The 26,437-nt window shown below is 39.7% G+C and overlaps 1 protein-coding gene across 14 annotated transcripts in view; it reads right to left on the bottom strand.

Moving 5' to 3' along the window:
• The window catches only part of TCF4 (transcription factor 4), a 375,650-nt gene that overhangs the window by 68,298 nt on the left and 280,915 nt on the right, over positions 1-26,437 (bottom strand). The window contains exon 1 of one of the 14 annotated variants that reach the window (XM_053571084.1): positions 10,149-10,285. The exons of the other annotated variants lie outside the window; for them this stretch is intronic. The gene's annotated coding sequence lies outside the window, so the exon portion shown is untranslated. Of the gene's footprint in view, positions 1-10,148; positions 10,286-26,437 lie in introns of those variants that run through there. 14 annotated transcript variants of the gene reach the window in all.

Raw genomic sequence — 26,437 nt, forward strand, 5'->3', positions numbered from 1 at the left:
GATTATGATCAAGCTCAAATAGCTAAGGATAAGATTACTTACCCCAAATTCATAAATTTGCATGTTATTTGCATGGAAAAGGATATCCACAGAGTTAAAAAGTTTTAGGATATATTACACCACGCAATTTCTATTTTTCTGCTGTTGTAGCCAAGTTAAGACTGTCTAGATAAGATGAAAAGTCTTTTTTAACAAGTAATGGACAGCTGCTTATAGCTGTTTTTTTGAAGGGAAATTTCTGCATAGTTTATAAATTTTCATTATGTAGTGATTTATAGGTACAATGAAATTAGGTACAATATTATTACTTTTCTATTTGTATATTCATTGTTGTTACTGCATCTCAAAAGTTTTGGTAATGCTTTACAGTTTTATTTAAATAAATATCACACAGTTACACTTTTTAAATGTAGAAGCGATCAACCAATTTCTTTAGTTCAACTCCCCAGCGAACAAACTAAACACAACAGACTCAAGAATGGAAGGTTAAAGAAACACTGCTCTTTGATTTTCACCACTTCATAGGGACTTTGTTTTAAAATGGAGATGATCATTAGGAAAACGCCATGCTCATTATGTTCGTACTTCAGTCTCCTGTTGGTATTTTAATCTGTAATGACATGGATGGTCAGCATGTCACTTCATTATTTTTACTCAGTTAATTATCTTGCCAATTTTTCAAGCAAAAGTCTTCAAACTTTGGATTCCAATAAGATTTTGAATAATGTCATTAATTTCCATAATAATAATAAAAATAATAAAAGCTCACATTCATTTTATTTTTAGTATTATTATCCTAGGTATATAGAAAGCTTAAGACAATTATTAAATAAAATAACTTTATTTGATTAATAACAAACATCCGCGATCTCTTCAAAGAGTTGAATTATTTTTAACGACAAACACTAGAAAAATCGGTCTAATCTAAAATCTAAAATGAAACAAAAATCCCAAATTCTAGTACAATGAATTGAAGTAACTTCAACAATGAAATATAAGGAAAACAAAATGGCAGTCAAAAATCCACACTTAAGTTTTTCCCCAATAAGGTGGGCTTAGATCCAGATGACTGTGAGCATTCTGATTCCTCCTACAAGATAAATTAAAGAAGTGTGAAAATTTTGTTGACAGACTGGAAATAGGGAGATTTGGGGGTAGCTCATAGGCCACAATTTCTTTTACTACACTATTAAGCTTTTACTTAAAACACAGTATATTTAATATTCAAAGTTAGTACCCTTATCTATTTTCTTACAATCCCGAATTTAACACAAAATCATATACAGAGAAGCTCTGAGTTTAACAAAGCTCTCTAGATAACACTAAATCTTCAACTGAGAAAAGTAAAAATATGTTTACGTTTTAGAGATTTAATTTTTTTTTTTTTTTTTTTTTGTAGTTTGAGAAGTATCACTATGGTGCATTAGTGGTTCCATTCAATGTTCCCAACTATCCTTCCTGCAGTCATCACACAGAAAACGTTAAGTTCTTCTACAGAAAATCTCTGCCCATTAGAAAAGGAGAAAACCAAGCCAGTTCACGCAAACCAACAAACGAATGAAGCGGCTCTGCCTCCTGCCTTCTCCCTCTGGACACTCTTGTTTTCATTGGTGTTGGCCTTGTAAGTTTTGCTTACAGAGCATGAAAACGACAAGGATTAACAATTTGTTTAAGGCTTCTTGTAGAACAGTTTTATGGTAGATTTTCTATATCCATCTTTTCTATACTTCATAATGATGACACAAGATGGGTATTATTAATAGTATCGTTCCAATTTCACAAGGCTGAAATATTATAGAGAGTCTGGGTAGTTGGGTCTGATGCTGGTACCACTGTGTATTAGCTAGGCAACCTGGAATCTAGTACTTCCCTGGTCCTTGGATTCCTATCTATAAAATGGGAATGAGAATGGCTACTGTACAAAGTTCTTGTGAAAATTAAGTGGTATCATATGTGCAAAGCAATTAAAATGGAATTAGGCACATACTAAGAATGTAAAAACACCAGGCATTAGTGTCGACAATGTGATGCTGTCCTTGTTTTTACTATGCAGGCAAATGTCACTCTGGAAGGTTAACTACCTTTCCACGTTACAAATTTTTCAAGAGGTAAAGGGAGAGTTTGAACTGGTTATCAAAGTCTATGTTCTTTCTATCAAAAAACAATTCTTGGCTCCTAAAAGGCAAAAAAGGCAAAGAAAAGATATTTTTAACCATCAACCTGAGACTATACACTGTTTGTACTTTATAGAAGTATTTTGGGGTCTGATAACTACCTTTTAAGAAAATAAAGTGTCATAAGGCAAGTTTATGGTGAAATCAGGCTTCTGTTAGGTAACCTTCCTGAAGGAGAAACCTTAACGCTGGGAGAATCAAGAGAAGAGGCTTCATACCATGTATCGTAAGAAGTGTCATGATGTGGGTTTGGGTGACAGCCACCAGATTGCACAATAGACGTTTACTATTCCTTCACATTCTGCGACTCTGTAAATACCATCTGAATATCTAGTTTTCAAAGAGAATCCATTCAGAGTAACTGAAAGAGTATAATGGAGGCTCAGTCCCCTGAAGAGAGTTACTGTGTGCTCCATGATGGGAAGAAAACAGCAAAGTAGAATTATGTTTCAGACGCTCAAGTGCTGACGAGGCTCCCTCAATAACTCAGGCTTTGGGAGATTTCACAAACATTTTTCATGGACTGGTAAACATTCGGATGCCAAGAGCTTATTGTGTGCCACTGCCAATGTCCGCAGACCTGGACGTATGTTTTGATGTTTCCCAGCATCTGCTGAGGAAACACATTTGTAGGTGACCAGTCTACAACTCAGGATGGACCCTAACTCTTACACTATTTTTTGAAGGACATGGGTTCCAGTAAGAAGAAAGAATGGCTCAGAGGCCATGGTACCACCACAGCAGAAGAGTGAAGACAGACACTGCCACTGTCCTGCAAAGCCAGGTGAAAGACATTGCTAACTGATCCATCAGGCAGGGGGAAAATATACTTGGAAGAGACAGCCTCCAGATAGTACAGAAACAGATCAGCTGGACAGCAGAAATGACCCAGCTCTGGAGTCAGACCAATTAGTTTAAAATTCCAGCTGCCACAATTTATTGTGAGGATACAACAAAGCAATTTCATCTCTGGGAGCCTCAGTTTCCTGCTTTGTCAAAAGGTCTATTTTTGTGGGGATCAGAGATAAGACACGTCAAGCATGACTCCTCACCTGTTATGGACACTGAATAAATGGTGTTATAATTTGCCTCTTGTAAGAGCTACTCATTGCTTGTACTTATTTTTAACAAGTCCAATGCGGTAACCATTAGTAATACATGGTTATCTGAATTAATGCTTCATGAAAATTAAATAAAATTAAATATTCAGTCCTCAGTCACAATAGCCACATTCCAATGCCCAATAGCCACACGCAGCCAGCCGCTGGTCACCATATTGGTCATCACCAGCATAAAACTTTCCTGCCATTGCAAAAGGGCTATTGGTTATTGCTAGCCCAGAATCATGCTTGTCCAGGAGTTCTAGTGGGCCATAGCTTGCCACTGACTGGTAGGGCAGCTGACACGGTAAGGCTAGCTAGCTCATTGAAGGCTAGCAGAAGCTCTCCTGGTAGGCTACAGGAAAGGCACATTTTATCTAGGTATTCCTAATACACAGTATACAACTGGTGCTTAATAAATGCCGATTCTATTAAATAGAACACTGAGGTTTATTTTTTTCATAATATTTTGGGGGTACCCATGTTTGGGTTGTGTAATTTGCTTTTGTATAACTGTATTAAATATTTTGTATATTGTAAGTCAGAATTATAAGTATGACCTTCACCCAGAAAGCGTGCGTTGTACCCACTAGGTGTGAATTTCCCCATCCCTTTCTCCCTGAGGTTTAGTTGTATTCATTATTTTTAGAGTTCCATGCACTATTACACATTTCTTAAAGTCCTTTCCTATAACCATCTGTCAAAATGCTTGCAAATTGTGCCAAGCGACATACCAAGGAAGAGTGTCTGTGACCGCAGGTTTCTGGATATGTAGGAAGTAAAACTAAGAAACTCTTAAACTGTAATTCAGTCCTTGGCCACTAATGTTTTTGACAAAAGAATTATAGTTAGACATGGTGTGATCCCTTCTATGGATAATAAAAGCTGAACAGATTTTTAGTTTTTTCTGATGTGAGTTAACCATATCGGTAATTGGGTCCCCCCATTCTACACTCTGTATTATTATTATTTAAGAAAATCTTTTCCATCACTTCTTTACAGATGATCCTTTCCCCCTCCATGCTACTTCTGCACCCATTGCCCTCTGTCCTGCCTCTTGCCACCATCTTTTTTTTTTTTTTTTCCCCCGGCCGGGACTGGGTTTGAACCCGCCACCTCCAGCGTATGGGGCCAACACCCTACTCCTTTAGCCATAGGCACCACCCGTGCCACCGTCTTTTTTAAAGCTCAAATGATTTCAACCTCATTTTGCAAAGCAGCAAAAGAAAGAGGTGAATGAATTTACGCCAGGGCTTGGACAGAGCCAAGCCTTCTAACTTCTCATCCTGTTTCCTTGGCGTCCTCCTGGCTCCCTAACTTAAAGATTCCAGGGAGCCGTCAAATGGCATGAAAGGTCAGCACACAGATTAAAGTAGCCTAGATGAGGGAGGCATACAGGCAGTTGAGCACACATGCAAAGGCACAGTCCAGCCAACAGGCCAAGAGCGCCAATAACTGAAAGCCAAAACCAAAACAAAGCCCGGCAACAAAGATCGTTCACCTGATTCATTCCCAGTGGATATTAGCAACTGGAGGAATATTTACCAATGGAAGAAGAATGCTTCTTTACTTCCAAGCGATGATTAAAGGCCAGTCTATATTATTGTCATCACATACTAAGTACAAAATGTGTTTTGAGATAACACAAATGTCTACAGAATACTGACAAATATAGGAGTGTTTATTAGAAATGGAAACCATTTCATAGGTGCAAGTTGTTGATATTGTGAAGTTTTATTCCCATTTAAGCCACTTGAAGTTTTTATTTTTATTGTTTGGGATTCACTGAGGGTACAAAGAATTATTTTATACTGATTACAATTGTTAGATAAAGTCCCTCTTATAATTGTGCCCCACCCACAAGACGTGGATCATACACCGTGACCCTCTTATCCCTCCTTCCTCCCCCGCCCCCCGCTTCCTCATCACTTGAAGTTTTCAAAGAAATTAAACATACAGTTCTAAATGCCCTAAAACAATTCACATTAAGAGGGGTTTTATCTCCCGATCTGTCTTTATTGGTAGCCTTAAAAAAAAAAAAAAAAAAAAGAGGGAGAGACAACACAAGACCATCTTCTTTAAATGTAAAATGTAACATTCTTATGTATGATTATGTATGATATTCATATTTTATTTCCACTAACTAAGCAAGAACCCATGTTCACCCTACCAGGTTTCATCACAAAAATATATAGACAGGAAAAAGAAAAGGCACATATTTCTTCCAAAAGAAATTTCTTGAGCGTGTTAATATATCAACAACACAAATCACTTTGAACATATATATCTATATACCCCATCAAACAAAAAAAAATCATGTATAATTTCCCACATAAAAATATCAGCTGAGTCTGGATTATCCATTCGTGAGTAAATTAAACCTGAAGCTAAATCCTGTACGTGAATTTCAGCCAAGTTTTTTTTTTCCTTCTCACCCACCAAATTTCCTGTTCTGTGTTAAAAAAAAGTAGTAAAATTGGAAGAATCTGAATCCCCTTCCTTGTTCATGTCTTTACCGGTCAAATTACAGTGCTGACAAACATCAAGAGGGTCCAGAGAAAGGTAAGGTGGGGAGAAGCAGGGCTGAGTGAGTCACCGCAGAGCGGGAGCTGCCCGGAGTGGGCAGGGACAGACCGGCTGCGCCCCCAGCTCCTCTGCCAGCACTCTCAGCTGGCAGCAAGTTCAGAGAGGAACCCATGAAAAAAGTGACCTGCGCCAGTTACATAAGTGTGTGCCCTCTGCATGCAAAGCACACCCAGGGTTACGAAAAACCTGATCTTTTTAGGGCCCGCCAGCTCTATCTTGTTCTTATTTCAAATAAAAAAGCAAGGATATCCCTCGTAGGCTTTTTACACAGCTAGCTGCAGTATTATTTTTCAAATCTCTAAACCAAATTTCAAATTCTAAATAAAAATGAGTCATTGTAGCTTTTGACATGTATAGAAATTTCCAAGGGAGAGAGGGGAAAAAAAAAAAAACCTTGCTGCAGGGGGGTGCCTGTGGCTCAAGGAGTAGGGCACCGGCCCCATATACGGGAGGTGGTGGGTTCAAACCTGGCCCCGGCCAAAAACTGGAAAAAAAAACAAAACCTTGCTGTAGGGCGGTGCCTGTGGCTCAAGGAGTAGGGCACCGGCCCCATATACCGGAGGTGGTGGGTTCAAACCCAGCCCGGGCCAAGAACTGGGAAAAAAACCCCAAAAAACCTTGCTGCAATGAACAACCCCCCCCCCCCACCTTAAGATAATAATTATATAACAATAATATTACAATTTAAATCAACATATGTCCCATTATTTTGGGAGAAATGTGGGCAGGCTTACTTGCTATGATATCACAGTTAGACACAGAACATTGAGATTTAAAGCAGTTTTCACATATTATCCCACTGAATAATCCTATGGCCATCCCAGTGAGGTATTCAAAAGATTACCAGTGATAAAGAGAAGTGATTTATTATGGTCTTACAACAGTCCACACTGGAAAAGGAACCCGGCCCCCACACCTGCTGTGCCCACACTCTTGTCACACTTGGCAGGATGTGATGTGATGATGACAACAGCTAAGAGTTTACTTGGGATATGCCAAATGCTACTCCAGCCAAACTGCACATCTACCCATTTTGTGTTTACATTGACCTGTTGTTTCATTATCATCCCATTTTACAGGGAAGGAATCTGAGTCACAGAGAGATAAAGTGGCTTAAGGTCACACAGGTAATAAAGTGACAAAATTGAGATTCAAAACCATGCAGTCTTGTTTCAGAGGTTGAGTTTTAAACCTCCACAGCAGTGTCTCTTGATAGCTGAGAATTCTAGGATTCCCTGAGTCCTGGGTGCTCACGGACTCCTACCCAAACCCGGCTTTGTACAGTCCTGGGCCCCGTGTGCTGTCTGCCCATTTAGTAGTCAAGGGCCTGAGAATGCCATATTTCCCAAAGAGAAGAACACAAGATCATCTCAGGGGAACACAAAGGAAGTTTCTATGAGGTACTCTAAGAAGCAGGAGCATTCATCTGTCTTCACGCATAAAATGGAGCCAGGCAGCACAGGTATCACTATACTTCAGTAGTACCAGAGACAGGAGGAGGTTAAGTAATCTGCTGAGAGTTACACTGAGGGTTAGTGGTGAAACCAGACCCACGATTAAATACCAGAGCACTCAACTGATTGAAAGCCACCATATTATTACCCAAAGTATTAAAGTGTCAATAGAGTCTTATCTTTGTGTACTAGCCTCTGGCTCCAAATATTTCTTCTTATTTTTACACCTGCGTTTCTCTTGCTCTTGGCATTCACCGAGCAGACGCTGTATGTTTGCTATTACTTTCAAAAACACAGCGTATCAGAGAAATGCCTACTGCCAACATTATAAGTACCTTGGCCCTCGCTGACAGTGCCTTAAACTGATTAAGTTACACCTGGCTAAAGATCTCTTGAAACACTTCATTGCATAAAATTTGGTCCAGGTGAAACCTGACTTCTTCCTGGTTACATTCTTTATGTTTCTTATTCACATGGGAGTTGGCTTCACTACCAGGCTCCTGATTGGTACTGACAAAAGACTATGGGTGCTAAGCATATACAACTCATGAATACGTTCTGAATGTTCATCAGAAATCCAAGGTACTGTTTAGGAGAATTTGCTGTATTGTTTCAATTAATCATTAGCACTTCTGGTTACCTTAAATCTTAGACATAAGTAAATTATTCGTATTTCTATGTATTGTATCAAACTCATGATTATTATTTACAGCTGACCACCCAAGGGACTGTAACAACTGGTCAACATACGGAGGTGGTCAACATAAGGAACAAGGCCTGTTGTACTGATAGGCACATGTGGTGGCACCTGTGGCTCAAAGGAGTAGAACACCGGCCCCATATACTGGAGGTGGCAGCCCTGGCCAAAAACAGCAAAAAAAAAAAAAAAAAAAATCAGTTCAACTTAAGGAGCTGACAGAATAAGGAAGGTTTCTGGCATGTCTAACAGATCACCTCCCATTTCAACATGTTTACATGTTTACCCTCTTTGGCAAAGAGCCTGTCTACTTTTTTTCCTTTAAGATGATGACTACTGTTTTAATCTCATTAGGAGTTATTGTAACATCAAAATACTTTATATGTATATGTAATAAATAGCTTTGTGACCCGTGAGGGCACTGTTTTATCAATTAAATGAGAGCAGAATGTCTTCTGGATGAAAGCATGTTCCCTGACTCCACAATAACGACAGAAATCAACATTAGGTTGGGGTTAGGGTTGGTTGTTGTTTCTTCTCTACCCCGAATGCTGAGAAGGCCTGCTAAGGATAGCCAATTGGAGAAACAATAAAGTTAAAAAGAGCATGCTGAAAGAAGTTTGCAGGTGTGCTGGGGTTTACGTGTGTGTATATCTGTGTAGTTCCTGGCACAAAACAGGCTCAACTAGTTACTAAATGCGTGCCTGCATGAATGAGTAAACAGACCACACACAAATAGATGTCAAACTAAGAATAACATCATAATGTAGAGAAGAAATCTTTATTGGTTCTGCCAAAATAGATTGCAGTGCATTTCACTTTTCAGTAAGTTGAAGGCGGAACTTTCTTTAGGCTGTGGGGGCAGTTACCTGTCATGGTCCATCCTAAGGGATTCTAAGAGCACCATTTCTAGGTTGAAACCTAGAGCTGACATCTTTCACTGGGTGTTAATCAGTATGAATTTTTAAAAAGGGATTTAAGCCCAAATAACTATTGACATAAACAAATTCATTTCACTGCTGCAGACTTTGGGGAAGGAACTTTACTCTAAGGCAGCGGTTCTCAACCCGTGGGTCATGACCCACAGGAACTGTATTAAAGGGCTGTGGCATTAGGAAGGTTGAGAACCACTGCTCTAAGGGGTTATTTTAAATCTGTATCCCTGAAAGAGTCTCCATGGTCTCAAACTCGTTTTGAACACATCTCCAATCACTACCCCCTCTTTGGGAAACTGTTATAGTTTGTTAATAGTTCTCATTACACCTCGATGTAATGAAATCTCAGAACTTTTCCCAAAAATCAATTTTTAGAAAGAATTTTTAGATATTGGACAGGTGGTAAGCCAGGCAGAGTGGCTCAAGCCTATAATGCTCCCACTCTGGGAGCCAAGGCGGGTGGACCTCTTGAGGTCAGGAGTTTGAGGCTAGCCTGAGCAAGGGCAAGACCCCATCTCTACTAAAAATAGACTAGCCAGGTGCTGTGGTGGGCACCAGTACTCCCAGCTACTCAGGAGGCTGAGGCAAGAGGATCACTTGAGCCCGGGAGTTTGAGGTTGTTGTGAGCTAGGCTGCCTCCATGGCGCTCTACCCAGGGTGACTGAGTGAGACTTTGTCTCAAAATAAATAAACCACAACATCATCTTTAAAAAAGAAATCAGAGAAGGTACGAGGGCACTGAAAGGATGTTAAAATAAGATAAAGTAGCGCAAACGAAAAATGTTAAGTCACTTTAGAGTCTGACCCTGTGGAGCTCTGAAGGTGCTAGTCTTCCTTCTCCAGTTCCAAGTGTCCCCAGTGCTGAGTCTGTACCTAACAGCACAGCCAGCCAGTGGGTGCCCTCATCCCTAAGTACCTCAATCTTTCTCAAGAAGGAAACTGTGCAAGACAAAAGCAGAAAGGTCCATTTTGAAGAGCAGAGATACAAGCAGGATGCTGAGGCAGCAAGCCCGGATCTTAGCAGGTACTAAAAAGAACACTCAAAGAAACGATTCACAAAATGGGAGCCGAGCTGGTACGTACTTCTTTGCCTACATTCTTTGACATTAATTAGCTGCATAAAAGGAAATTCAGTAAAATTCTATGATTAAGTATTCTAAAAGGTTCACATCTTCATAACCTTTTAAATCATAAAGACTTACTGTATTATCTTATTTAGTCATCAGGTTGCGAAAGATCATCTCTCCAAGCAGTCGAATGTCCCGCCCATTTTATACATAAGGAAATAGAAGCTGGGAAAGGGTTAAGCGCCTTCCTTTCCCATGAATCACTTGACTGTAGGAGGGTGGCAGTGGGGCTGGAACCTGGGCCTTTACACTCCAAATCTCAGGTAAGAATGAGTGTCCAACTTTTTGGCTTTCTTGCACCATGTTGGAAGAAGAGTTGTCTCGGGCCACATATTAAATACATAATTACCAGGAGAAAGCTGATGAGCAAAAAAAAAAAAAAATAATAAGAATCCATGCATAATTTTCATATTGGCCACTGCAGGTAAATAAAAAATCCTTACATAAGCAACATATTGCCTGTGGCTGCAGGTTGGACAGCCCTGGAGGGACTCTGGAGGTCAAATTAATTTTCATATTTGTAAATTGTATCAACTAATGCTGTGTAGCGTTATAAATGAACTCTTTGGGGTACTCTGAAGCATCAAATTTAACTTTGGATGCTTCAAACAGATGCCTTCATCTTCTGCTTACCAAGAGAATTGTTATGAACAGTGAGTTTCCAATCTGGTGAGGTTTTGAACAGAAACTGCTGCCATGGTACACTGTAAAATTGTTACCCCATCTCCTCTTTTACAAAGCTGAAAAAAGTATGAATTATCTTTTTTCTGTCAAAACATATGGCCCTAACTACTTTCAACTGAAAACAAAAGCATGAAATAATTACCAAATGTATGACTCTGTGGCACAGACTGAAATGGAAAAAAAAAAACAAACTATGCAAATTGTCAACATCTATGTCCAATCAGCTGCCTTTCTGTCTGTTACCCATTCAAAAGCCTGCCTCCTCCCCCAAGCACAGGGCAAACTTTTAGGTAATATCAGCCAATGGTATTTCACTGATTTAACAAAGAGCAGAGATTCTGCCTAGCACAAGGCCACTGGCTTTGGTACATTATATTGAAAAATATTACAAGGGAAGAATTTTTATTAGGAACTAGTTGGGGAATTTAAGATGCACAACAAGCCACGAGAAAATGTATGAAAGTGAGTGGCAGATTGTACAAACTGTAAGTGGAAAAAAAAAAAAAAAGTAAAAAGAGACCTGCCCCATTAGAATGGGGTCATTCAAAGAAACTTCTTAAAGTGAGGAATTAATTCAAAAAGCAATAATGTTCCTAAAATGGGACTATACAACAGAATAACAAATGGTCAAAAATAATCAGTTTATGTCTTCAGACAAATTTAAAATATAATTAAGTTGTTTTTCTCTAATATTAAATTATAGATTTTTTCACTTGACTGAATCTTAATTTTAAAGACACATAATTTAAAGATCTACTGACTATCTCAAAGATTTTTCTGGAATAAGGAGAGTACAAATAAATGTAAATGACAGCACTTTCTTTAAAAATGAAAATTATCCTTAAGAATGACCCATTGATTTCTTTCCAAGAAATGTGAACTTTGATAACTAAATTACTTTGTTCAAGAATTTTCAATTTTCAGAAACTGAAATGTAAAATCCAGATGATTACTTAATATTAAGGGACAAAGTTTAAGGGTCTCAATGTTGGATCAAATTAAAGCGAGAATGTCTTTACAAGAAGAACACAACAGTTGTACATAATACCAGGCTCAGAATTGCTTTTTCTTTTTTCTTCCTTGATAAATTGGTGTCCAGTGAGAACTTAGAAGAAATACGTAGAAAGGTTAAAAGAAGTCTTTTCTTTCTTCTGATGGAGAAACATTAGCATAGATATTCTCTAATCAGGAAGCCTTTGGTCCTCTGTCTGGAACTTCTATTCTTTCACCAGTGATTGTCAATTGGTGTGCCGTGAAAATTTTTAAAGATGATTAAGTAAATTATTTTTGAAAGAAGTTCAAAGCATAGTAAGTATTCTTCTTTTTAACTCTTTTTTTTTTTTTTAATCAACATAATTTAAGTGTACCGTGGAAGTTTAACCACAGGTTCAAGTGTGCTGTGAGATTAAAAAATAAATTAGATAGCCGGGCGTTGTGGCGGGTGCCTGTAGTCCCAGCTACTCGGGAGGCTGAGGCAAGAGAATCGCTTAAGCCCAGGAGTTGGAGGTTGCTCTGAGCTGTGTGAGGCCATGGCACTCTACCAAGGGCCATAAAGTGAGACTCTTGTCTCTACAAAAAAAAAAAAAAAAAAAGAAAGAAAAAATAAATTAGAAAACACTGGTCTAGATAGATACATAAATGCACGTATACATGTGTAAACTGGGTGTGTGTTTATGCATGTTTCTGTATATGACACTGCTAAAATTAAAGGTTTATATAACATAGGAGCAGAGAGATAGAAACTGCTTAATAAATACGGAGTTTCCTTTGGATACCATGAAAGTGTTCTGGGGCCAGACAGAGATGGCGATCACTCAACACTGTAAATGTATCAGATGCCACTGAATTGTTCACTTCAAAATTGTTAATTTTACATTATGTGAATTTCACCTCAATTAAAAAACCAAAATAACACATAGCAGTGGACCCATCTGTAGGGATATGAAATTCCAGTCATAGGGAAGATAGAAGGTGGGGAACCTTTTTTAAGCAGTAAGTGTTGTCATCAATCACTAGAGGGAAAATTTAGGTAAATAAGTAGCCATTATGTATGAGGAGAGGCTGCTTTTCCACTGAAATAAAAACTGCTCACCAAGGTCACTGATGATCACTCTGTTAGCAAACTTAATATTCTTTATTCTACCACGAAAACAAACCTATGATTTTTCTGTCATTGCCAAAATGTTTTAAGGAAACCAACCAGCTATAGATAATGGTCCCTACTTATCTCTGAAGAGCAGAAGACATCTCTGAGCTTTGGTTCCATCAGTGATGAACTGATCAGAGGCAGGCCATTTAACTCATCTCCTTCTCTTACGATACTCATTTGGAAAATGGAAACCGTAAGCTTGGCCACTGTAACAATATAATCCGCTGAGAAAACGCTTTGAAAATATAGAGGCCACAAGGTATCTGTTGTGTACAAGATGTCTAAAACACTGATGATGCTGAAAATACTTTTCTTTGACAGTGATAAGCCTCAGTTTTCTAAAATTGAAAACCTCATGGTATGTGGATAACCTGTTCCACTCTTTTCTCTGGCAAGTCCAAACAGAAATAGGTACTGACAGTGTCAACACAGGGAGGGACACAGCCCAAAGAACTTGCAGAAAGAATGAGTTCGATAAGTTGCAATTAAATGTATTTCAACTTCTAAATTTTCCTAGTACTTTACTTAAGGAAGTCTGATCTTTTATGAATTGCACGGTCTTATCCATCATAAACTATTTAATACAACAGGCTCCTAGACGTCAAGGTTGTGGCTTAGCATCCACTCAAAATGGCTTGAGCACAGTAGGTGCCTGATATACAGTCAACAAATAAGGGAAGAAACCAACATAAAAGAGAACTAATCCCTTTCCTTACCTACAAAGCTAATGACAGGTTTTTTCAGCATTAGAAGGAAGTATATTTCATGGATCCTGCTTTTCAGAAAAACTGTCCTCTCAGTCATGATCGGCCTGCTTAGGTAAAGCAGATGTGGTGAACCTCTGGCCTCACACCAGGAAAAAGATGGTACGTGGAGATAACATACACGCGAAAGATAGTATGCTGCGATTCCAGTTTTCCAGCTTTGGATGTAACAAATTTCTTAAGGAGCTCATCCATGTAGAGTTTATAAATACCTCTGATTTGCTAAATTTGTTATATCTTCACCTGAGTTTCTTGATCCATGGTTTTAAAAATAAAAACTGCATGAAACTATAAAAACGGAAGAGTCTGTATCTCTAACTCCCCCACCCTCTCAAATTCATAAGCTTAGAGAAGTCCCAGGTGCGTTACTAAGCCAAGCATTGCCTTTGATGGTATCTCCTGGTACTTCAGTTGATAGGGACTCAAGAATAGATTAGACTGAGTGAGGAAGAAGCACCGCTCAGGATACAAACTTCAAGTCTCACACTCACCACTTGAAAAAACGCCCCTTTCGTTTGCTCATCTATTCCTCCTCTGCCTCCTTGGACCTGTTCAGGTCACACTCCATCTGGTTGACATCTGCTCTCTCTGCCCTTTGCCTGTGTCCCGTCTCCTGCTCTTCTCCAGGGTATTTATGGTCTGTCTTCCCAAATCCATTCCAACCCCTGGCATGTAAGTGCCTCAGCCTTCTTCCCGTCACTCTCTGTCTGGTAGATATGATATTTATATGCTCATTTGGGTGGGGGGGATGAGGATAATGACGACGATGATGATGGGCAAAGATTTCGTGATGCCCGTTCCCCCCTTCTCTCCACCCCCTACTACCTCAATGAAACTGCTCAAGGGTTCCTGGAGCCTGCAGCCAAATGTTACTCCATTTCTCAGCAGCGTCTGAAACTACTGACTCTTTCCTCCTTCTGGTCAGATCTACCTCCTTTGGCTTCTTTGACTCTCCTATTACAGTCATGATAAAATCTAGACTCCCTGACAGGGAACCCAGGACTATTTACCTTTTCAGCCTCATCTTTTATTATTATCCTTCTGCACCTAGCACTCCGGCCATCCTGAACTACCTTGGAGTCATGGGATAAGCCATGTGCCCTTGCTTCCAGGTACTGCCCTTGCTCTTAATTCCCATTCATCCTTGAAGCTCTCTTCCTCCAAGGTCAAGGTGCCCTCCATATGCCCACCTTTCGCAGCCTGCACTCCCTGATCAGTGTGTTATCTGATTACTTTAGAGTTGTCTGCATACATGTCCATCTCCCACCTGCTTGTTTAGTTACATTCTAACACTCGACTCATGGTAGGCAATCAGGGAATGTTAGCTGAATTTATTAACTATCCTATCAAGTTTCTTGCCACCATCTGAGTTAAGGAGTTAGAAAAAGTATATTAAAATTCTTTTTAAAAAATATAACCAAAATAACTTGATCCTGAAATAAGAAAAACGGGATCTACTGCCTCTCTGTAACTCTCTAACTGATAATCTCAGGAGATAGTGCTAGTCCAAAGACCAGACACAGGATTTCATCCAAGTACATGTCATTGACTTATCATCAGTGGAAGAAGCCCAGAGCTCTGCCTATTTCTGTTCCCTAAATTCCCTCCCTGTGTTCTGCTTCTATACATATAGCCAGATGCTGATGAACAAGATATTCAGGCTCCAACGACCCTGCAATTGTCCCGGGGTTTAGAATCCCTAATGTTAGCTCCCTAGAGTGCAATGTGGAGAAGGGAATGAAAACTCCCACTGCTTAGAGGTCCACAGCGCTTGTGGGTACAAAGCTGAGCAGGAACTCTCAAGTCATGCTCTGAGCTTGGGAGTGTGAGACTCTGCTTGCTCTGCATTGCCAAGAAGGGGTATTGTTCATCTTCGTTGTGTTTTTACCTGTGGTGGTTTTTGGTTTCTGGCACTATTGTCTATGGGACCAGTTGCTTAATAATCATCCTTTCCTTCTATTACATGCCAGTCACCCCAAAGAAGGCCTTATCGGTGTGACTGTTCCTAAGGTGAAATGATCTGTGTTATTTTCTAGAATAGTCTGACATGAACACCCAGAGTAAGAAAATGCTAACATTTGCATTTCCTTGAAATGGGATACTATTTTTGAGCTCCTAATTGAAAAAATAAAATTAAACAGCAAGTCATTGAGTTTGGGGGAGCACAGCAAAAGTGGCTCATGTTGAAGCACATGGCAAACTGATTTGCCATTGAACTGGAAGGCTAATATCAAGGATGGGCACGCCAAGCCATGCTTTGTGTTTGTTCAACGTCTCAAACTATTTTTCAAATGCCATGGGCTCAGCAAAACCCAAAACACATTTTTCTCAGCACTTCTATTTTTTAGCCCATATGTATTTTGAGAGAAGTTTAATTCATATGTTTCTGATTTATTTACATGCAAGTCATCAGAATGTTGTTTTGTATGAACTATTTGATGTCCAGAAGGCCTGTTGAGCCTTTCCTTTGAGGTTTTTTTTTTTTTCCCCTCCCTTAGGATCAGGAAGCCATGATTTGCAAATAGTGGGGAAAAAAAAGAAAGAAAGAAAAAAGCTCATCGAAATCTTGTCTAATTTTTTTCCTCAAAGGTTCAAATTTTGTTCAAAAGTTAAATTGCATGAAGTCTGAGTGCAGTTCCAACACTGGCAGACTTTGTAGTTTCCGGCTCCTTCTTGAAGTTAGTAATGTCTTCCTTGTGGACATGAACGTGCATATTTGCAATGTATGAATAAGAAGCTCTGATCCTCAAGAGAAGTGATGAGTGTTTCCAAGTTAAGTGAATGCATTCTGTAACATGGTATCTGGGGCCCAAGGGGAGAAGGTCTCATCAAGAGAGCAAAGTGGTCCCCACCTCTCTAAGAGAGTCCTGTGACAATAAGCACCATTTTTCATTTCATCAGTAATTCTGTAAGCATTCATTTCCCTCAAATCATAAAAGTAACTTTCTGATTCAAGTGAGGTCTGATGGCTGTTTGCATATGTTTTTTAAAAAAACCATTAAACATCATTTTATAAATATTTCTCCATTTGGGAATAACTGCAAACAACAGAGTCAGCTGGAGGATGTCCACAGTCAGACTTCTGACAAAGCAGGGTTCAAGCTCACTGTAGGAGATTTATCATCATTGACATCAACATAAATGTGATCATTTTAAAAAGTTATGTGGAATGTAGCAATATTTTAGAAGATTGAACCAGATTTTAATAGCAGTGGATAGTTTTTTCTTTTAAAGGAATTATACATGAAAAAGGTAGCTTCCTCTGCAACCTTTCTAAATTTTGATCCGAAAACTAATGTTGGGCAAGAAGCATACAGCCAGGACCTCACACTATCTCATGCCTCTGTAGTGGGTCTCTGCTAATAGAAGCCCACATTTCCCATTAGACTCTTTGTCCTCTGTGAAGGGAGGGAGATTAGGGATGCCGGTTAATCAGGTCAGTACTGAAAGATTTTTCCCTATGCTACTTTTTCAAGACTGAGCTATCTCTCTTCCCCAAAACTCTTTTCCATAAAGTCTCAAATCAAATCTCTCCAGCATAGCTGCTGTTAAGTGACCCAACATGTTCCAAGATAGGCTCACAACCCATAGGCTTCTTTTTATTTGCTATGAGCCCCTGATATGATGATGTATTTCAGGAAAGTAGTATGCTAAAAAAAAAAAAAAAAAAAAAAAAACTGGGCTTCTCAACATTTCATTGAACGCAGCTACTAGTGGCGTGGCATGTTAAGTCTTAAGTGACCAAACTGAATGATGATTTACAGTTATATATGTGTGTATTAAAAATCAAATAACTAAGTAGTCACTATTAAAACATATGACTGAGGCAAATTAATTAATTGCTAGCTGCTCTGAATTCAAACATATCTCAGAGGACACTTACTCAATTGTAAGGAGAATGAAATAGCAACATTTAATCATTATCAAAAGAAAAAGACACAAGCATTTAAGAAACGCATCTGTATGTTATATGGAGAAAGCTCAGACAAAGAAGGAAAACGACCCTAAGAAAACATGTTCAGTGACCAACTAAAAGTCTGGTTGGTTTTCTCGACACACATCTCCCTCCAATTTGTCAACATTTTTTTTAGTTTTTACTACCTTTTAATCAAGATCAGCTGTAACGTGAAAAAAATCAATAAAAAGTGTGTCAAATATTATGATTAGGTTTCAATAGCTGGCCTTTAGAACTAAAAATTCAGCTTATAGTTTTAAAACTTTTGGGGGGGACAAGTGTTTGCTTCCTCCTCCCCCCACTAGTCCTGGTTTGCTGGGTTTCAATCGAAAAGAAAGACAATGATGTTAACAGCAGCATTTACTCACGAGATACCACACTATGTTTTCAGACTATATAAATTCCTAATTGTGAGTAATACTTGGAAATGCAATAGCTGAAGTGAAAAAAGTCACAACCTCATGGGCTACCCATCTGTGGAACACATTACAAGACAAGTGAATGTGAAAGCGTTATAGAAAAACGTTGAGTTTGAAACAAAAAATTTTCCTGGGTAACATTCAAAGTGCCTATAATGTTCTTTTCTCCTCTTTGCCTCTCTGTTCCCCAATACCAGACCTTGCCTTGGCATATTCACAGATGCCATCCCTGCTGAGCAGTCATAATGAGGAGCCACTTCCTGGGTACCCCCTACTGCTGCAAATTTAGTCAGAGAAGTCGCTGGGTATGGGAGACGGGTCTGCAACATGTCCCATCTGAAGGGAAATGCTCAGACACATAGATGCTACACTTAAAGGCCTGGGAGATGGAGGAAGGTCTCTCTGGTCCTCAAAGAGCTCTGAACCATCATCCTCCTGCCCCACACAGCAGACACCAAATTCCAAGTGATGTCTTAAGTGAAACACAGGCACACACACATATTAATCTCTATGGCTGCTATTTTTCAGCGTCATTTCAATGTTTAACAACCTGAACTAATAGCTATCTTAAAACATGTCCCAAGCTTCTGGAAGAAATCCACCCGCCCAGCCCATTTGTTTTTTTGTCTATAGTACACTTCTGATCATCCTGATGGATGGACCTGCTCTAGGATAGGAGGAGAAGAGTGGACATTTTTTTTTTTGTTTGTTTATTTTAATTGAAGGTCCTTAATGTGGGCCACATGTTTCTGGTGGTTCATTTGGAAGTGCAGAGAAGGGGGCAGGGGGTAGGAGCAGGGGATGCAAAGTGGTGGTGGGGGAAGGGCAGGGAGGGAAGCTGGGAGGAGCTGCATGATGAAAAGACCAGTTCCACAAGCAAAGCGCATTAGCAACCCAGAGTGGAAAGGGCCGGAAGGAAAACCCACCCACCTCACCCCTGCGTTCATTCTATCAACCTGCAATTGCTGCAATCAAAACCATATGTCAGTTCTTCCAGATCTTTCTCACAGGACAAACATGCGAAGGGCCTCAGGCCTGGCATTGCCATCAAATGGTAATTGATACCATATGAGCCACAGAACAGAAAGCACATGCAAACAGCAACCCCTCTCCACTGCACCCCCACCTTCAATCCCCCTCTCAGCCCCTTGAGAGGGATGAAATTGCAGGTCTTGCCGGGCTGCTAAGTGCACTCTGCACCATGAAAAACAAGTGTATGTGACTTCAGGAACCACCTGTAAATCAGAGAGAAAGGCGGGTCCGCTAGCCAAGAGCTCGTCCCAGAGAACAGGCAAAGGCGAAAGGTCACTCTGGGTTAATACAAGGTCATCGATCATGGGGGAAAATGAGCACAGGTGTGAAGCAGATCACAGGCCTAGAGCAAGGAATGATCCCCCTGCCCCATAAAGCCCCAGTCCCACGGCACATCCGGCCTGGAGAAAGCTCGTTACCGCTAAGCCACATCTGTCCTTTCCTCCTGCCAGTGAGATAGTGGGAAAGTGGAAACCACCCCCCAATTATAAGGCAATTAGAAGAAAAGTGACCCCAATCCCGTATCTGCTGCACTCCTTCCATGAAGCTCTTTTTGCATCCCATTGTTCTCATAGCAGGAAAGACAAAAAAAAAAAAAAAAAAAAAAAAAAATCAAGAAAGCCCGCTGAGCTGGAGGTCCTGGCAATCGCTGGTTGAATGTAATCCAGTAGGTAAAATCCGTCTCTTATTTCCACCAACACTGACAGAACCGCAAGGAGCATACGGCTCTCGCCTCTGCATGTATATATTTTCTTATTAACTCGATGGGGCAGAAATTTGCAGAGATTTGTTTGGATTTCGAAGTCACAACAGAATGTCAGTTTCACAAACTGAGGCTCATTCTGTGGTAAAATGTACAGCTCTGGACTCGGCCGCTCACCACATACAGATATTTGTTCCAATTCCTCCAGCAGCCGCTTCTGAACAAACAACTAACTTATTCTAAACACATGCAATGGGTCTAATTTTCCTTCCTTCTGCCTATCCCATTATAAGTGATATTTTAGTCTTATAGATCTTATGAAGTTTAAATATTTTCCAGATGGGACTGAGGAGCACAGAACCCGGTAAACACTCTAAGTTTTAAAAGGACCAACTTAAATACTTAAAACAGACCGAGGAGGATGAAGACGTTCTTCTTTTGCAAACAGTAACCTAGTGAGCTAACATGGACAACTCAACTAAAAGGGGGACAGTTATCAATTCTCTTTTTCCTCCCCCAGATTCTCAAGGATAAGCTAATTCATCCTCATTTAGGCTGTATCTATTTCTATCTTTCTTAAGTAAACCTTTTCTGAAAAAAATAAAAAGATGGTTTAAGCTCAATTTATAATTCAATACGTCACAATGGTAAGAAAGGAAACCGAGGTTGTAACCTAATGACAAATTCCACCGTCTTGCAGAGGGAAAATTAATAAGGCCTATTAATTCCATGCATTTGCCCTGATCCTCCAAAGTCCTCTCTTCCTAAAAGCGTGGCCACAGAAACCCCGAACAAGGTGACGTTTTCCAAGGACCCTCAGCCTAGAGGCAATCCGGGAACATTTATAATGACAGTCAGCACCGATCCAAGAAAAAAAGAAGTGAATAAATGAAGGGATAAAGTGACAAGGGCAGCGAATTGAAATGAGAGTTCTGGGGAGTGCCAGGGGGAGACAGAAGTAGTGGAAGCGAAGCAGCCCAGTGTGGCCCAAGAGGTGTCCAGTCAGGCAGGCTCGGGGTAAACCACTCTGGGGAGACCGTGACCTTACCTCTGCTTTCCCTTCGTGGTCCAGGCAACATAGCCCTGTATCTGAGCATCTGCACTGTTTAAATTTCATCTGTGGTGTTGTCTGCTGATTGGTCAGACATGGCTGACAGCATCAGAACTGCAAACTGACAGACAGGGAGCAAGGAGGACCAAGCACAGAACTCACAGTGGGAGGGAGAGAGAACGCTTCATGCTGAATGTCTGAACCTCAGACCCTCAGACGTCTGCTGCAGGGCCTGTGGCTGGCCTAGGGGTGGGAGTGCCCAGGATGAGACGGGGAGGAGGGCATGAAGAAGGGGGTGGGGGGACAAGCCCAGCCACCCAAATGACCACGCACACAGTGTCCCCTTGGAACCAGCTGCATCTGGATCACGTTTAGAGGCTCCCACTTGCCACTCCCAGTTCCTGTTACCTCTTGAGAATAGAGGAGGCTTCTCTCCCTGGCCGCCTTTTCTTACAGGATAAAAGTGGTGTGGTGTTTCCGGTTTGGGATACTACACTTGTATTTTTTAATGTATTTCTTTCTCAAAATTTTTGACATGTTCCCAAGGATACAAAAGTTACTAACAAGAAAGAGCCCAGTTGAATAAAACATCCTATCCATATTTTTGCTGTGTAGAGGAATAGCCTCCAATCTGATGGAATTCTTTAATTATTTGACAGCAGTAAAACAAAATAGCAAAGGAAGAGACAAAAAGGTTAAAAGTGTTTGGAAATGATATATGAACTTATTGATCCAACGGAAAGAGAAAAGAAATAGATAAAAGTGGGAGAGAAAAGATAAACCAATACTACTGAAGTCATATGTCTTCGTTCTGACCCAAATGCCAATTTCTTTCCAGGTGGGCAGGAACCACTTGAGACTCACTAAAAGCAACAGGGGCTGGTCACAGATGGCCTTCTCCTCCCACTACTTCCAGTCTTGCTCCCAGCACACATACACAAACACTCACATGTGTGCACAAGCACACAGCTGACCCCGTCTACTGGCAGACCAGTATAACCGAGCTTACCTATTAGAAAAGTAGCATGCTTTCCCTTCTGAAAGTTTATATGCAGGATTATCACCTCCAATTAGGGATCAGTGTTAGTCTATTTGAACCCTTGCCTCCATGTCCTTACTACCCAAAATCATGACTGCACAACTCAGGGAATGAGGGAAACAGGGTAGAATCAGTAGAATTTTAAAATCCAAGCAGACTTGCCCAAGGCTCAGCAAAACACATTCCTTGCAAATTTCCTTTTCCCCTAATTTCTCATTTCCCAGCATTCTTTGTTAGAAGAATTCTGGGGAAGACATCATCGATTCGATAATAATTACAGAAGAAGAAAAGATACAAGGTGAAGCTAGGAAAGCAGAGCAATAACCAAAAATTCACACAGATAAAAATGGCAGGAAGTAGAGGATTAAAAAAATAAGGACTGGAGAGAACAGGTTATTAAAACTAACCAGTTAAATGGAGAGAAAGAAAGAACAAGATGCGCTTTGCTTGAGGGGAAGGAAATGGTGAACATGAAAATCAAGATTTAATAGAAATTAATCTTTGAAAAACACCATCGCGGATTTAAAATGAAGTTGGAATAGAGATATGGCAGAACAGGATAAAATAAATACATCTGGCTTAAAATGAAATAAAAACTTTAAACCGCTTCCTCACCAAAAGAAAGAAAAATCTCATTTTCTTCCTTTATGTGTAAACACTAGTTTTATATGGCCTAATTTTCTAAATAAAGCTGGAAAGTCCACTGAAATCTGAAGAGGCAAGGAAAGGGTATTAGCATAAAAGAAATGTACATGAAAATTAGAGCAAAAAGCAGTAAAGCGATGAATGGAAGTAAAACTGGAGGGTCTGGGTCAACGTCAACAGAGGATGCAGTCGTGGGCAGGAGAAGCAGCCCAGAGGAGAGAGGTGCCCAGTGGGCTGGACTTCATTCAGAGACACTAGGTAAGTGCACAGAAACAACTCAGCAACAGAAAACCTGAGTACGGACACAGGAACGTGAAGGGAGGGCACAAGAGGCACAGACAAAATGTCCCTGCAGTCAGATGGGAATCAGAAAAACAGAAACCCTCTGTCAGAAGCATAAAACAAGGACATTAGGATTTATAAAATTATAAATGCAATTTTTCTAAGTGTATGCTGTTCAAAAAAATTACAGGCTGAGAAGATTATATAAAAACAAAAAGTTAACACTTTCTAAGTTAAAAAAAATATGCATAGCTTCCACTATCTATTTACAATTGCCTGAGACAACGATAAACATGTCGTCTGATGGCCTTAATTTCTGCAAATTCCTTGTCAGGAATGAGCCCAAGTAGTATAAATGATATTTTTGTGGCCCTCTGCATTATCTAGGACATTCAAGGTATAACTTTTTTTTTTTTTTTGTGGTTTTTGGCCGGGGCTGGGTTTGAACCCACCACCTCCGGCATATGGGACTGGCGCCCTACTCCTTGAGCCACAGGCGCCACCCCCCAAGGTGTAACTTCTTTTAAAGGAATAGCTATGTAAGCACCCTACTCAAGACCCAAGGAAATCTTTGGTCCTTATTCAAAATGCTCAAACTACCCAGGAGATAAAGGAAGGATCAGTCAAGAAAACACCATTTGAGAAGATTGCATTCCCAGTGTTAGTCCTGAGACGCTGACAGCCTTTCAAGCCCCTGGCCCAGTTTTTAACTCAGTAGAAGATCAAGTTGGTTTCAATGGTAAACCAATAATTGCATATTTGGTGGAGAAGTCTACCGCTCTGTCAAGCAGCAAAGGAAGCAGGGTGACAGCAGTTTCAGGTGCTGGGATGCAATAAAAACAACGAGGAAAGAAAATGTTTGCTTTTTCTGTCAACTGAGATGTCAGTACCCATTAATAAATCTATCTGCTAAATCTACTCTTATTCATGTGGGACATCACCAATTTAAAGTAAAATAAATTATCTTTAATTAAATGGAATTGTCATCTTCCTCTCGCTATCATTCCCAATTATTACATCCTAATCAGCCCTGTAGGGGGAGGAAGGAGAGAATGCTGAAAGGCACAGTGACTATAAACAATCTCTCTTTCTGTCAATGGATGAAATTTTTAATTTTAATTATTGATTATAACCATAATTTTTGGACCTAAATAATGAAAACCACACAATTTTTTGTCAGTTACAAAAGGGAAATGGCACATGGTTACCTCACCAATTTCCTTTTATTCTTCCTCTGTGAAAATTTCAGAAATCAGAAGAGACCATTACCAACTAAGAAAATGATCTATTTAAATTGAATCTATAACTTTTGTTTCCAGTATGAAAGTACCCGTTTTTAATTAATACTTTAAAATACACAGCACTCACTGAATGCTGGCTGTGGTATTTTTAGGTTGTTAAGCTTTCAAAAACTAGGATTACTAAATGGTGTCAATTTATGTTTAGACAAGAACGGCATATACACTTTAAATATTAAGACATGTAACTGGATAAATGTGGGAGGCTGATCTACTTATAAATACTTCTGACTTCTGATGCCCCAGTTCCCAACTAACCCCCCCCCCATTCCCTCTTTTACTTTTTTTGGTGACTGCACCCAAATTCTAACAAAAGTAATATGTATTTTGACAAAATGATATGTCTGAAAGATACACAACTATCAGTCCCCATGGTGAGATCAAAATGCCCTCCAAAATAAATGATGAAATCAACAAGTAAGTGAAGTAGTGTCTTAGCCCCCCTTACCCCCAAAGGCACGGAGGTGAACTATTTTCCCAGGAGTAGCAGAGAATGAATTTAGGGGCAATTGGGCAAATTCCTGGAACTATACCCCAATTCCCAACACCTGGGCTGGTTTTGGTTGGTTTGTTTCGCTTTTTGTTATAACTGTGGATTTTGTGAAGGAGGGTGGGGAGTTTTCTTTCAGCCATCTAAGTAACAACAAAATCAACCACTGACGTTGGGAAATGAATTATTAACTAATTATGTATTCTAGACAGACGATCAACTTATCTTCTGTCCAGAATAAACAGGTAGGGGTATTGACTGCTTTCTGACTGCTCAGTGTTACTTTTAAAAATGTATTTTTTTCAGGGTGTAGTACTGTTTTCATTTAGCATGCCTTTGAATTGCCGCCTACAGAAGTAAAAAAAGAAACCACAGCTATACAAGCCTGCTGACTTTCTTATAAAAGAACCAGTTTTAAACTTGTTTATACTACCGATTCCAAATGAATTCAAGATGGTGGCTAGTTAAAGAAAGGGAGCCCATGCCAGGGAGTTTGATCAAAGAACTTCAATTCAACAATGTTCAGTTTTAATTGACCACTAATTAAGCTACATTAGTCCAAGAAAGGTCTGTATCACTTTGAGTAATAAAGAAAAGAATTAATTTAACCCTGTGTCAGTCAGCTTTAGTAAATTCATCTGAAAGCAACTTCTCAAACGACAGGCATGAAAGAGGTGTCTGGTGTTAAATGCCAAAAGTGGTCTACAGAATTCAGAGAAGACCAGGAACTGGGTTTCCAAGTGCATTTGTTACTTCACTAGTGATGTCACCTTGCAGGTATAATTATCTTCATTACAGATACAAAGATGTCAGCTTTACTCCCTGGGTTGCAAAGGGTTGCTTTAAAATTGGATTCAAAACATGGCATCACACCAGCCACAGTTTTAACTTTCCTGTATTCTAGACAAAAATAGAGTGGATTTGCAAAATCATGAGAATTTTCAAAGGCTTGGAACTCTCCTTCTGGGAAAAGTGAGTTGAAGACGGAGGGGAAAAAAAAAATTAAACAACTGCAATAACACCACCAAAAAAGCTCATTATAATTAGGAACCACAAGCTATGACAACCGTGACAGCAGCATTAAAAGTCCATGTGTTAAAATAGTTCAGTTCTGAAAATCCAGTTGCAAAATTCTTATTTTCCCACACATTGCCCATCGGAAAAAATTTTTTTTTTGCTCACAATTCTGTTAAACAATTTTAAGAAAGGGAAAAGAAATCATAAACAGCAGAAAATTCCATTTCGGGATTTAACATCAAAAGGTTAAGATATAAGGATCACACTGCTTTATAACTTGGTGTTTATGACTTACTCAAGTCCTTCACATTAACTCAGAGGTGCATGACCTATGGTCCTTTGACAAATGTCGAAAAGTAAAATACGTTTCAATTTTGCAAACTCAAATGTCAAGGGCATGCTGGCTTGCTTCTATGTTACATTCCTAACTCCCACCCTCTAAGCCGTAAGGGCCAAATACTCTTGAAGAGCAGTTACCTTCCTGGCCTCAACACACGTTATATTTTGTCTTATAATGATTTCTGGCAAGCAACGACTGCATTTTCTACAATAGTATTTAATGAATAACATTTCCTTTATCATTCTGCCAGTACTCATTAAAATGCACTTGTTTGTGAAATGCAATAGCTAGCTATATGAAACCAAAATATTAATGCAAATTGGCACTTCTAAGTTTAAAGCAGTATTTGCATAACAGGAACTAAACACGGTACAAGCTGAACGAGTACAGAGAACACAAATGTTGCTCTTAACACCACAATTATTACCAAGAACAATGATGGCTTGCACATACCCTCAAAAGCCCAATGAGAAAGCAGCTGGTAGTCTGTGCCACC

Source organism: Nycticebus coucang, chromosome 19, assembly GCF_027406575.1.
Source record: "Nycticebus coucang isolate mNycCou1 chromosome 19, mNycCou1.pri, whole genome shotgun sequence".
In the NCBI taxonomy this organism is placed as follows: Eukaryota; Metazoa; Chordata; class Mammalia; order Primates; family Lorisidae; genus Nycticebus; species Nycticebus coucang.